The 14,311-nt window shown below is 48.9% G+C and overlaps 1 protein-coding gene across 1 annotated transcript in view; it reads left to right on the top strand.

The window, feature by feature from the left end:
- The first annotated feature begins 1,149 nt into the window (after window positions 1–1,149).
- Window positions 1,150–14,311, top strand: part of GATAD2B (GATA zinc finger domain containing 2B) — an 82,107-nt gene continuing 68,945 nt past the window's right edge. Inside the window, exon 1 of the mRNA XM_056123830.1 lies at window positions 1,150–1,301. The gene's annotated coding sequence lies outside the window, so the exon portion shown is untranslated. The remainder of the gene's footprint in view (window positions 1,302–14,311) is intronic.

Below are 14,311 nucleotides of genomic sequence, written 5' to 3'. Positions count from 1 at the left end.
CGAGTCCAAGCATGAAACGAACCTGCGTTTCCGCAACGCAGAGCCTGGCGCAACCTCACCCGGCCACTGGTCCCAACCCTGGCAGGGGCTTCCTGCCAAGTGCAGGGGGCAGGTGGGCGAGCAGGAGATGCGGGGCGGGGCTGCACGATCGGAGGTGCCTGAGGGGAGTAGGTGGGCGGGCAGCGGGCGCTGGGCCAGGTGCACGGTCCGAGGTACCTGGGTGGGAGTCGGTGGGCGAGCAGGGGGCGCTGGGCGGGGTGCACTGTCCGAGGTGTCTGCGGGGAGGGAGTGGGCGAGCAGGAGGCTGGGCAGGGATGGGTGCCCGTTTCCCGGGCTGTGAGCCTAGCCGGACCAGCAACGCCCAAGCCACGACGCCGCGAGGGCTCTGAGCGCCGTGGTCCCACAGCCTTTCGGTCCGCCGCCTTCCCTACGGCTCCCGTGCTGTCGCGGTCTAAGTCACGACAGCACCACGCCGAGCCACGCAAAGCTCCTCGGGCCTTTTGACAAGCGGGGACGGGCCACGCCCCAAAGACGCGGCCGGGCCCAGGCGCTCGAAACTAGGAGTTCTATCGCGAAATTCCTGCATTCTGTCGCGAGGACCCAGCGCCCCACGCCGAGCCCCACGCCGCTCGCCATTCTCCATCTTTAGAATTGGAAGAATGAGAGAGGACCAAAGGGGAATCCCGGCTTGCGGGTACTGGGGTACGGCGGCTGCCTGGGGACCAAAACGTCTCTAAGGTAAAGTTGCAGCCTGAAGCGATTTTTTGACCCCCGACACTTAATGGGCTGCTGAGGACCCGGATGTGTCTGGGGCTGGCCGAGGTACCCATTAACGCGCCCCCGCTAGACCATCCCCCTCCTCCGTTTGGGATTAGGCCGTACAAACGCCAATCATCACGTGTCCAGCCACTCAATTTTCAAGGGTGGGGTGTAGTCCCGGTATCTAGTTCCCTATTGGTAAGGCCGGGAAGAAGAGGGCGGGGAAGCCGGCTTAGGTCGCCCAATGGGCGTCGTGGCGTGTGGGGAAGGCGGAGCCCAGGCGCTTGGCAGCTGCCCAATCAGCGTCCTTGTTTGTGTGGTGCCGCCGCCGGTGCAGCCGCCGCCGCCGCCGCTGCCCCCGTCTGTACCGCAGTGTCTGCTCCGCCCGCCCGCCCCGGTCCGGCCCGCCCCCCTCCCCCACCCCCGCCCCCGGTCCCGTCAGTGGGGTCCGGAGCCCACTGTGCCGTCGCCTCTTCCTTTTTCGACGCCTCCGCCGCCGCCTGAGGACGCGAGCTAGCCGGGAGTTGCACCGCCACCGCCAGGTGAGGAGCTTTGGCCTAGGCCCGCCTGGCCGCCCGCCCGCCCGGGGGCGGTGAGGAGCGAGGGAGGGAAGGAGGCCGGGCGGCGGCGGCGGCGGCGGCGGCGGCGCGGTGGGGGAAGGGAAAGGTGGAGGGGCGGGGGGAGGGGAAGCGCCGCGAGCCGACGCCCGCCCGCGCGCCCCCGCCTGGCGTCCCCTCCCCCACCCGGCCCCGCGCGCCCCCGCCTCGCGCTCCCCCTTCACCTCGTCCCCTCCCCCCGCGCGCGCGCGCCCCGGGCTTTCACTTCGGCCTCGCGCGCCCCGGCGCGTGTCCCTTCATTCCTCCTCCTCTTACTCTTGGCGCTCCCTGGCGCCCCGTTTGCCCGCCATCCCCGCTTCGCTCCTGCCTCATGCCCGCCATGCTCCCCTCCCGCGCGCCCCCCCACTCGCCGCCCCCGGCGGTGCCCTCGGGGTGCGGGGGCCGCTCTCCGCCGCGGCCCGGGGCTCGCGGGCGGCCGGCGCGAGCGGGGCTCGTTCCGGACCGGGGAGCCCGGGCGCCCGGAGGTTCTGGGGACCCACGGACCGGGAGCGCCGAAGCGTCTCCTTTCTTCCTCGGTTCCCGGGCTCGGCGTTGCCTGCGTGGGGCCCGTCCTCAGTCGCCACGAAAGCATCCTCGGCCCTGCACCCCGGCTTGGGGCCGGAGGGCTGCGGGAGCGGGAACTCGGCCTCCCGCACCGGATCGGACCTGGTACTCTCTCCTCCCGCGCTCTGGAGCAGTCTTTGCGCGCCCGGCCGGGGCTGTGTGCGGTGCCTAGGCTGTGTGCATTACTTGGGCTGCGTGCGGTGCCCGATTCTCGTCCAGGCTCTGCGTTGTCCGGCCTGGGACAGTGTCGTCGGCCCCCCACCCCCCTCCTCCCCACTGAAAGTTCGGCAGCGTCTTGGGCCCCGCCCAGCCTGAACTTCCCTCCCGGCACCGGCGCTTGGCCCCGAGCTGCCCGAGGTGGGGATGGAGGTCCTGGCGCTGGGTGGGTGGTGGGCGGCGCTCCCCGAGCCTTTCTTCGCTGTCACCCGCGGGAGCAAGTGGCTTCAGTTTGCTCCTTGCTCAAAGTGTTGTTGGGAGGGGTTCGGTGTGGGGGTGAGGAGCTGGGCAAAACTTCATGTAAAGTAGAAGAGCAGTGCTCTCAGGCCCGGCTGTAGAGAGATTTGGACTTGTAGCACCTAGAGTGGAAGCAAGCAAACAAAAATTGACTTTTGAGTTCTTGAAATGTTTCTCTTCCAAATACAAAATTTGTATTTGCAATAGATCATGCTGGCATGTGATACAAAAATGGGAAGAAATCTTTCCCCTCCTCTCAGTTCTCTAACCGTTAGTGTGCTCCAGTGCCGGGACTTTTGGTGTGTGTGGGAGAGTGGTTGTGCTGGGCAGTGTATCTATCCCCAGAGCCTCACATACCTGAAGGACCACATCCCTGCACAGTGCAGAGGGTCGTGGCAGCAGTGTGGTGTCTGTTGTTAGAGATGAATCTATTTGAGAGTTTAGTGCTGACTTTATTGTAGTCTTTTTTGATGTGCCGACCTAAACTCTTCCTTATAGTCTGATAAGCACCTGGATTTCTATTTTTAGTGTTGAACCAGTCTTGATCAGGTATTGCCTAGAATGGCGTTTCTATTGGTCTTTGGTTGTGAAGGATATTTCTGGAGGTTTAAAGGTTGGAACACTCTGGGCAGTCCTCAGTGTATTTATTTTGAGGTTAATTTCCTGTATCTTTTGGAAATAATGCTTTGTTTTTGGTTTGTTTCTTGGTGGTAGCCAGTTTGCTTGGAAATGAATTGGAATAAGAGTAGTCTTGAACTTCATTTTTTTTTCTTTTTGGGTCATACCTGGTGATGCACAGGGGTTACTCCTGGCTCATGCATTCAGGAATTACTCCTGGCGGTGCTCAGGGAACCATATGGGATTCTGGGAATCGAATCCGGGTCGGCTGCATCCAAGGCAAATGCCCTACCCGCTGTACTATCACTCCAGCCCCAGTCTTGGACTTTTTAAGCAGATAGGTTGTGGAAATAATTTATTTTTTTTTTGAGGGTGCCACCCCTGGTGGTGCAGAGGTCTTACTCCTGGTTTAGGAGTCACTTCTGGAGGGCTCCACCATATGTGGTGCCAGGATCAAACCCGGGTTGGCTGCGTGCAAAGCACACCCTACTCTCTGTACTATCCCTCTGGCCCATAAATAGTTACTGGATCTACTGCTGTGGCTGCTAGGGCAGTCTTGTGTTTTTAGAGGAATAGACTTCTTAGTCTCTTGGTAGTGATGTCATCATGTTATGGAATGAAGTACATAGATATTAATCAGCAGGAATAGGAAGGTTAGACTTGTAGGCCAAATGACCCAATTAGAGAAGAAATGAGGCTGATGGATTGCCTTGGTTTGTTTTGGGGCCACAAACTTTGCTTTAGGGGCTACTTCTGTGGCAGTATTGGGGAATCGTGCTGGAAGTCAAACCTGGGGCTTCTGAATGCAAAGCTTGTTCTACAGACCTTTAATATCTCTGTGGCATATTCCTTATTTGATAATATTTTTGGTTAAATGAGAGTGATAGCAGTCTTTTTTTTTTTTGGTTGTTTTTTTTTTTGAGTTTTGGTCCACAACTGGCTCTTGTACTCAGGAATCACTCGTGGCAGTGCTTTGGGGACCATATGGGATACTGAGAATCGAACCCAGGTTGGCGCTGTGCAAGGCTAGCACTCTACTGTACTTTTGCTCCAGTCCAACATCTTTTTTGTTTGTTTATTTTTGGGCTACACCTGTCTATGCTCAGTGCTTACTCCTGGCTCTGTGCTCAGGAATCACTCCTGGCAGGGCTTAGGAAACTATGCAGGGCTAGAGATTGAACCCGGATCTGCAGCATGCAAGACAAGCGCCTTCCTCACTCTTTATCTCTCCAGACCCAGCATCCATCTTTATGACACTGTGGTTTGCTCACGCTGTGTGTGATGTTCGATAACTTCCTGTTGAGAGGCAGTTTGGGATAGGATCTAAAAAGAAGCAGCATTCACATACTTGTCCAGGATCAGTGTTGCCCAGGTTCTCTGATCAACTTTTTTTTTTTTTTTTTTTGCTTTTTGGGTCACACCCAGCAATGCTCAGGGGTTACTCCTGGTGGTGCTTGGGGGACCATATGGGATGCTGCGAATCGAACCCGGGTTGGCTGCGTGCAAAGCAAATGCCCTACCCGCTGTGCTATCACTCCAGCCCCTCTGATCAACTTTTCAAGTCTGTATTCTAGCAGTAACTTTTAGTGCTGTGTTAAGTATAAGGCCCCAGGGTACTACTGGGAGAGGAAGATAAGAGGAACTTGTTCTAAACCTCAAAGTCTTTAAGTACATTCAAAAGCCTGTGTTTGTGCATGAACACATAGTTCCATTCCCCCTTATTATTTTTTGCTGACTGCATCAGGTCAGACCTCTAGGTTATAGAGCAGCAGTATGGAAGAAGACTGTAATGATATCCTAATGGTGCTGGGACCTCTGGATTTGTTTTTTGAAACTTTTTTTTTGTGTGCCACACCCAATAGTGCTCAGAGTTTACTCCTGGTTCTGCTTTCAGGGATCACTCTTGAAGGTGCCCAGGGGACCATAGTGGGTGCTGGGGATTGAACCCTGGTCGATTGCTTGACAAATTGCAGGACAAATGCCTTACCCACTACTCTAGCCTCTAGCCCTCTGGCTTCATTTTAGCTTTAAGCAATATCTTTTATGTAATCCAAACTTAACCGTTAGAATTTACTGATTCTCTGTCCTTACCTACCTATATCAAGCTGGAGGTGCATGTGTTGGGAAACAACGGTATGTGCTATCTTAGTTTGTAGAGGCTGGAGAATATTCCATGCTAGTCATCCCATTGGGAGTCATATTGACAAAGTAGCCCCTCTGCACTTAACTCAGAATGTTTGTGTTGTTTGGCTCATTGAGAAAAGCCAAACCAGCTTTGGTTGATTAAAACAACTACTAGAGAAATCATAAGATTTGAGCTATAACTGGCATCTGGGGACTTTCTTTTCCATACCCTTTGCAGTACTTAAAGCTCTGCACCGTTGTTTCTTAGGACACAGCAGCCAGGCTCTTTCTAAGGCAGTTTGGAAGGGTGGGGAAATACAAAAAAGACATACACCCAGATGTCTACCCTGGCTTCGGAAGGAGTCCAACTTCTCAGATAGTGCCATACAAAGTTGCAGTTCTCCTTTGCTAAGCCTGAGAAAGGATACATAAGGAAGTTTGGTTTTTGTTGAAAAGGATTGACATGGTATTCTGGGGGAGGGGAGGCTTCTATTAGCCATTTTTTTTTGTTGTTGTTGTTTTTGGGGGGGGGGGGGCAGTGCTCAGGGCTTACTTCAGACTCTGTGCACAGGAATCACTCCTGGCAGGCTCAGGGGACCTTATTGGGTGCCAGGAATCGAACCTGAGTTGGCCCCGTAAAAGGCAAGCACCTTACCTGCTCTACTGTTGCTCCGAACCCCAGCCATGTTGTTTGTTTATCCTCAGTAATTTATGTGAAACATTTTTAAATGTAATAGAAATTACATTTTATAATGATTGTGATGGGAATTTTGCTGATTCCAGAGTTCATGAAGCTTAGCGCCTCCTACCTTCATGAGTAATAGTGAAAGCCTCTGAAGAGTAGGTAACGGTAAAAGGTAAAGGCCCTCCCGTTGATCGTCGATTTGCTCGAGCGGGCCCAGTAACGTCTCCATTGGAGACTTTGTTGTTACTGTGTCTGGCATATCGAATACTGAATACTCTCGGTAGCTTGCCGGGCTCTCCGAGAGGGGTGGAGGAATCGAACTCGGGTCGGCCATGTTGGCCGCTTTTAAGGCGAACGCCCTACCGCTGTGCTATCACTCCAGGCCTGAAGAGTAGATCTGAGGAAATGCTGCTTCGTCATGTTCCATCTTTGAGATTTTTTCTTAAGGATATATGAAATATTCTTGTATAACTTTATAACTTTATCCTGTATTCCTGTATAACTTTATTCCTGTATAATTTATTCCTGTATAACTTTAGTTCATCTGCCAGGAAAGAAATGACTGAGCATCATTTAGGGTTTATCCTATATGCTGTATCTTTTAGATTTTTCTTTCCCAAAGTGGGCAGTAGTACTTCCCCTCTGGGGTTAGTGTAGTGCACTGATACAATTTAGAGGACTAATAGTTACCACTGGTACAGCTGAAAGGCAGTTGCTTTCTGTTTGCTAGAAGAAGGTAGGTGTGGCCGCCCCCGCCCTCTTCCCCCCCCCCCCCCCCATCCACCTCAAGCCTGTCAGGGTGATCCCTGAGAGCAGAGCCAGGAGTAAGCCCTGGGCACTGCTGGCTATGGGCAGCCCCCTCCCACCCCCCCCACCCCACCCCCAAAGAAAAAGATTAAAGGATTCTGGAGCCAGAGAGATGATACAATTTATGGGGCACTTGCCTTAGATTCAGCCTGCAGGTTTGATCCCCAGCATCCTGTGTGGTCCCCACAGCTCCACAGGTGTCATCCCTGAGCACCAAGCTGCAAGTAAGCCCTGAGCACCATTGGGTTTAGCCCATACTTCCACCTGTCCTTCCCTCTTCCCCCAATAAAAAGATTAGAAAATTCTGAGGGAGACTCCAAACATTTCCAACTTAACATCAAAAAGAGATTCTCAAATTCACCATACCTCCTTAAGGGACTGAAATGATGATACAGTGGGTCGGGTGCTTGCCTTGAATAGAGTTGACCTGGGTTTGATCTCTGGCATTCCATACGGTTCACCAGCCCTGTTAGGAATGACTCTTGATGGCAGAGCCAGGAGTAAGCCCTGAGTACCACTGTGTGTGATCCCCAAACAAACAAATTTGCTACCCCCTTTTCAGGGAAAAAAGAAAAATCAGATGGTGCCCCCTAGTCTGGAATCAAACTTGGGTAGTCTGCATGCAAGGCAATTGCCCTACGTGCTAACAGTCTCTCTGGGCTGAGAATTTTTTAAGTTTATGATCCGAGAGATACTACAGAGATAGCACGTGTGCTTACCTTGCACATGGCCAACCCGGGTTCAACCCCCATCATCCCATATGTCACCCCAAGGCCTGCCAGGCTTGGAGTGATCCCTGAGCGCTCAGGGTGTTTGTGTGGGGTGCTCCTAATTTTTAATCATTTCCTTAAGTTGCCATCACCTGGCAAGAAACTAGAGAGTTTTTTTCTTTTTCTTCTTTTTGGTTCACACTGGCAATGCACAGGGGTTACTCCTGACTCTGCACTCAGGAATTACTCCTGGAGGTGCTCAGGCGACCATATGGGATGCTGGGAATTGAACCCGGGTCGGCAGTGTGCAAGGCAAATGCCCTACCCGCTGTGGTATCTCTCCAGCCCCAAGAAACTAGAGTTTTGGGTTATAGTACTAAAAGCAACAGAACAACAACAAAAAACAATTTTATTCTGAGATTCCAAGTGGTCAAATCCCCAGGCCTCAAAGCATGATAGTAATTGCAGAAACCACTTTGATAATAAGTGAGCTTAATGTTGTTATTCTAAGGGGTAGACTCTTCAGGAAGATAGTAATACTTTAATAAAAAAGCAGCTTTAATTGTTTTGCTTTTCACATATGCCTGGTAAGCATTTAAAAAAAATAATTCAGAGTGGGGCTGGAGAGATCAGGGTAGGGGTTTTGCAGTGAACAGCTTGAACACACATGGGTTCAATCCCCAGCACCCTGTATAGTCCCTGGAGCACCACCAGGAGTAATCACGGAGTGCAGAGCTAGGAGTAAGCTCTGAGAATTGAAGAACTCAAAAATAATTAAACATTCAGGTTACTTATTGTTGCTTGACCTGAAAATCATGCTTTAAATATCCTGTTCATGGCCTGGGATCTAGTACAGCAAGTAGGTGCACTGTATGTGGTCAACCTGGGTTCTATAACCTGACATCCCATATTGCCCCCTGAGTAAATCCGTATGACTTCTGAGTACAGATACAGGAGTAAGCCCTAAGCAACATGGTGTGTTGCAAAAACAAAACCACCACCAAAACCTTCTACTGGTCAAAGTTTTCTGGATCTTGTTTCATTTGGGGATGGAATTCACTGTCACTGTCACTGTCCTCCCATTGTTCATCGATTTGCTCGAGCGGGCCAAGTAACGTCTCCATTGTGACAATTGTTACTGTGTTTGGCATATCGAATACGGCATGGGGAGCTTGCCAGGCTTTTCATGCGGGTGAGATACTCGGTAGCTTGCCAGGCTCTCCGAGAGGGGCGGAGGAATCGAACTAGGGTTGGCCATGTTGGCCGCTTGCAAGGTAAACGCCCTACCCGCTGTGCTATCGCTCCAGCCCAGGGGATGGAAGTAAGAAATGGAATTTGTAATGTCCCAAAATATGAGCTCTTAGGGTTGGGACTTAAAGACCAGGATTAATAAATTTCCATTGTTTTTCTCTCTTGCAGAACATTTTGGTAGGGGATTGAACCTAGGGCCTTACATATACAAGGCAAGTTCTTTACCTCTGGATTGCATCCAGTTATGATTTTGAGGGATCTAGACATATTAAGTGGGGGCCAGAGAGATAGTATAGGGGTTAAAGTTCTTGCCTTGCATGCTACAAACCCCAGTTCAGTACTCAGTGCTACATGGTTGGGGTGGGAATCACACACTTCAGTTGTGCTTGTGTACACATTGGTTACATTGCTCACCTGGAGGGCACATATTTGATTGCATTACTCTAACAAAATTTCACTGGGGCTCTAACTGGTGCCAGGGATTATAGCTACTGGGGTTGAATTTGCAGCCTCATGCCTGGGAGCTATTGTATGTATTTTTAGTTTTGGAGGGGGAGCCACATCCACATGCGATCAGGACCTACCTCTGAATCTGGTACGCAGGGCTTACTCATGGACTTGCTGGAGTTAGGTGGTGGAGGAGACTGTTTGTGGTGCTGGGAATCAAACTGGGATTGGCCATGTGCAAGGCAACCATGTTAATCCCTGTAATAGTTTTCCAGCTCTTAAAATTTTTGTTTGTTTGTTTTTGGGCCATATCTAGCAATGCTTAGGGGTTACTCCTGGTTCTGCACTCAAGAATTACACTTAGTGGGCTTGGGAGACCATATGGGATGTCAGGAACTGGACACCCTAACAACTGTACTCTCTCTAGCCCTGGTAGTCACATATATTAAAAAAAAGTGTTTTTTAAAATTTTTTTATTGAATCACCATGAATTACCATGAGTTAAAAAATTATTCATGATTGAGTTTCAGGTGTACAGTGTGTTCAGGTGTACTGTTCCAACACATAACCCTTCATCAGTGTCCACTTCCCTACACCGATGATAGTCACGTGTATCAACATGTCTTCCCTAAACTTCAGTTACTTGTTTCTAGTTTACTGTGTAGACATACCCACCTCTGTATTTAAGTGGTACTTTAAGCTCAATATTTTCAACATTTGTTTTCCTTTTATAATTAATTGAGTCACCTAAGCGAGAAATGTGAGTGTCATTGTTAAGTCTCACCCCTGTGCTCTCTCCAGCCTCAGGCCTACAACTCTTACTGGAATAATGCCATAATCTCTTAAATGATCTTTCTCTTTTTTGAGGGGTTGAGGTTTGGGCCACACTCAGCTGCTCAGGGATCTCTCCTGGTGGTGCTGGGCATCAAAATCAGGTCTACTGCATGAAAGGCAAACTGTACTGTCTTTCTTGCCAATGATATGTTTTTATTTTTATTACTATATTTTTCAATACCAGGGATCTTACCCAGAGCCTCACTCATGCAAGGCAGGGCTCTATTACAGAGCCACTTCCTTGGGCAGAATTTAATTTGTACATGCACTAAGTACTCCTGTATTTTTTGTTTTATTTTTCGTGGGTGGGGGGGAACCAACCCTCTTCCCTGGCAGTGCTCTGGGCTTACTCCTCTCTGTGTGGAGGAATCATATTCCTGCCTGGACTCAAAGGACTAAAAGGTGCCAGGGATTTGCAAGACAAGTGTCCTACCTGCTGTACTATCTCCAGCTGAGAGCTCTTTATTTTTTGAGAGGCATTCTCTTGACTAGTCTGGTTGGTGGCTACCAGACTCATCTTCTGCCTTGCTTGGGAAGCTAGTCAGAGATTGAACCAAGAGAGCTGTACACAGCAGCATGTGCTATAGTTCGTTGTACTGTCTTCCTAGCCTTCTCTATGCCTTCATTAAAAAATATTAAAATATTGCTGGTCATTCCCAGCAATATTCAGGGATCATTCCTTGATGGGGCTTGGGGGAATCCTTGGTGGGGTGTTGGGGATAGAACTTGGGTCGGTTGCATACAACGCAAGTATCCTACCTGGTATACTCTCTTAGCGCCTCTGCTTTTAGATTTACTCTCTTTTTTTAAACTACCTTTCTTTAGTTTTTGGGCTGCATATGGGAGTGCTTGGGTGGACTTGTCCTGGCTTTATGCTCAAGAGGGCTACTCCTGGAGGTGCTCAGGGAACCATGCAGTGCTGGAAATTGAACCAGAGTTTCTTGCATGCAAAACATAAGCTCCAATTCATTGAACTGTCTCCTCAGTTCAGATTTGTTCCGTTTTTAAATTCTATGATACTGTCCTCAGACTCTGGTAGCAGAATATTCTCCTTGGGGCCAGAGTGATGGAACAGTGGGTAGGGTGTTTGCCTTGCACATGGTCTACTGGGTTTGATCCCCAGCATCCCATATGGTCCCCTGAATACTGCCAGGAGTAATTTCTGAGTGCAGAGCCAGGAGTAAGCAACTGAGCATTGCTGAGTGTAACCCCCCAAAAATAAAAACATTCTCCTTCCCCTTCTTAAAAGTTATTAATAGTTTTCAGTCTCTTAAAGGTATATTTAAAGGACTGAAATAATAAAGGTATATTTGAAGGACTGCATAATATCAAAGCCCTATACAATCTTGACCTTTACCTTCTATCCATTTTTATTTTTCTCCCTTCATTTTTATACATGAACAGATAATGTTCTTTGAGTTCTTAGCTCCACTACCAAAAGCCTTTCTTAATTTGTCCAAAGAGACTTAGATACGCTTTTTCCTTTGATCTTTCTAGTTTACAGACATTGCTTTCCCCCCACCTTCTGTAGTTTATATTCTGAAAGGATTTTTTTTAAACTATTGTGTCTTCAGTGCCTAATGTGATTACTTGTTGCTAAAAGATACGAAAAGTAGTCCTGGGCACTCAAAAGGTTAATAGCACTGTAGCACTGTCCTCCCGTTGTTCATTGATTTGCTTGGATGGGCACAAGTAATGTCTTCATTGTGAGACTTATTACTGCTTTTGGTATATCGAATGTGTCACGGGTAGCTTGGCAGGCTTTGCCATGTGGGCGGAATACTCTCAGTAGCTTGTGGGCTCTTTGAGAGGGCCGGAGGAATCAAACCCAGGTCAGCCGTATGGAAGGCAAACGCCCTACCCGATGCGCTATCACTCTGGCCCCAAAAGGCTAGTACTTCTGCTTTGTCTGAGGGAGGCCCGAGTCCAATCCCTAGCACTTCTGGCTGTGACCCAGCACAAAACAAAATGGACCAGAGAAGTAACTCACTTTGAGTTACTTTGAGCATGCAAGGCAAACACCCTACCCACTGTGTTATCGCTCCAGCCTGGGGAAGATCAGGTTGTGCCGGGGGATCAAACCCCAGCCTCCTCCTTTTCCTTTTTTTTTTCATCAACAGATGATAAAAGGGTGAGTCAGTATTACTTCCAACTCATCCCAGTTCTCAAAATTTGATCGCACCATCTTCACGGTTCTGCAAAAATTTCTTCTAAAGAGGGTCTTTTGGTTTGGTCTTCTGCATGTAAAGCATGCACTCTAGCCCATTGAAGCCTTTTTTTTTTTTTTTAAAGTTTTTGGATCACACCATGTGATACTCAGATTCTTCCTGGTTCTACACTCAGGAATTACTCCTGGCAAGTTTGGAGGACCATAAGGGATGCCGGGGATCAAACCCGGGTTGTGCACAACCAAGGCAAGAACCCTGCCTACTGGACTGTGTCTTCAGCCCAGCGCATTGAGAATTGTAGTCTGAGAGAGGGAGAGAGACAGAGAGGAGAGACACAGAGTGAGAGACCAGAGAGAGAGACCAGAGAGAGAGAGAGAGAGAACTTTTCCTCTTTCCTCTTGTTTGTATGTGCTGTTAATTGGGATCAAACCCTGGACCTCACACATGCAAGGCAAGTGCTCTGCTGTTGAGCTACATCCTGCCCCTTCCTGAAAGCTTTTTAAGCCACTGAGCCAGTTTCTGTGCCCTTTCTTTCAGGGATCCCAAATAGAGCTATTAGCATTGCTTCAGTTCATGTAGGTAGCAGCACTGGGGGGGTCAACTCATGATCACTCATGATCTTGTGCTTGTTGGGTAAGCTGTTGAAGCTCCACTGCTGAGTGTCTTCCAGGCACTTTTTTGGGGGGTGGGGTGGGAGGGGTGGCCCACACCCAGCTGTGCTCATGGGTTACTCCTAGCTTTGCACTCAGGAATTACTTCTGATGATGCTCAGGAAACTATATAGGATGTGAAGAGGGGGATCAAACCTGGGTCAGCCACATGCAAGGCAAATACCCTACCCATTGTACTCTCTCTCTGGCCCTTCCAGGCACTTTTCACCTGGGATCATAAAAGGGGGACTGTCAAGAAACTCTTGGTACATGTGATGGCACTTGGTCTTGAACTCATATTTGCAAGGCAGGCATGTTTACCATTGAGCTATTACTCCTAGGCCCCCTGTGTCTTTTTTTGTTTTTGTGGCTTATTAATTTTATTCATTTAAGGAAATAGTTGTTATCCATTAATATAAATAAAAATAGAATACATTAAAATTAATTACAAGAGGAACAACATAAGAATCATTGAAGTACCAGAGGAATAGAAAGAAAATACTGATGCAGAAGCAACTGTCAACACTATTGCTGAGAAGTTCCCAAAGCTGAAGAGTACATGTACCCAAATCCAGGAGGCCCGAAGGGTACCAGCTAAAATAATTTTTTTTCTTTTTTCTTTTTGAGGCCACAACTGGCTCCGTGCACAGGAATTATTCCTTGCAGGTGGTTCAGGGCACCATATGGGGTGTTAGGGATTGAGTCCTGATCAACCACATGCAATACAACCACCTTACCTTCTGTGCTATTTTCTGCTCTATCCATCCCACCTTCCCCGTGCTTCCATGTCATTGGAGAAGCATAAAAATTACCTAAATGGGGGCAAGAGTGATAGTATGACTGGTAGGTAATTTGCCTTGCACGTGGCTTACCCAGGTTCGATTCCCAGCATCCCATATGGTCCCCTGAACACCGCCAGGAGTGATTCCTGAGTGCAGAGCCAGGAGTCAGCCCTGAGCATCGCCAGGTGTCACCCAAAAAGCCAAAAAAAAAAAAAAATACCTAAATGGTATTGAGCTTTGAATTGTAAACTTTTTTTTTTTTGCCACACCCCATGAAGCTCAGGCTCTGCACTCAGGAATTACTCTTTGGTGTGGCATAGGGGACCATGTGGAATGCTGGGATCAAACCCTGGTCAGTGGTGTGAAAGACAAGCACCTTACCCTCTGCCCCCTGCAAACTTTTTACTTCTACCCCATAGTATAGGATGGGGCTTAGTGTACAATCACTGCTTCACACATACAACTGCAGATGCTTTAATGCTAAGCAACAATCTAGCTGCAAACTGGTTTTTATGTTTCTTTTTCTTATTTATTTTTTTGATGGTGCTATGGATGACAGCATGGCTGCCGGGATTAATCAGCAAAATTGCTATACTCATACTCATCACATATGGGAAACCAGGGATTTTAACTCATAGCCATACATTTGCATAGTGGCTTGTCAGGAGCTGTAAACTACTGGTCCATTTCTCCTGCCCCTGAATTGTAAATTTGCTTCTGTCTCTGTGTTTGGGGTTTGTTCTTGGAGGTACTTTGAGGACTACATTCAGTGTCATGGATTGAACCCAGGTCAACAGCAATGTAAGACCTTATTTGCAGCACCTGTCTGGCCTCTTGAAGGTGTCATAAGAGTATCATTTTAA

The sequence above is a fragment of the Sorex fumeus genome, unplaced genomic scaffold, assembly GCF_029834395.1.
Source record: "Sorex fumeus unplaced genomic scaffold, SorFum_2.1 ptg000047l, whole genome shotgun sequence".
Taxonomy (NCBI): domain Eukaryota; kingdom Metazoa; phylum Chordata; class Mammalia; order Eulipotyphla; family Soricidae; genus Sorex; species Sorex fumeus.
This window is presented reverse-complemented; position numbering and strand designations above follow the sequence as displayed.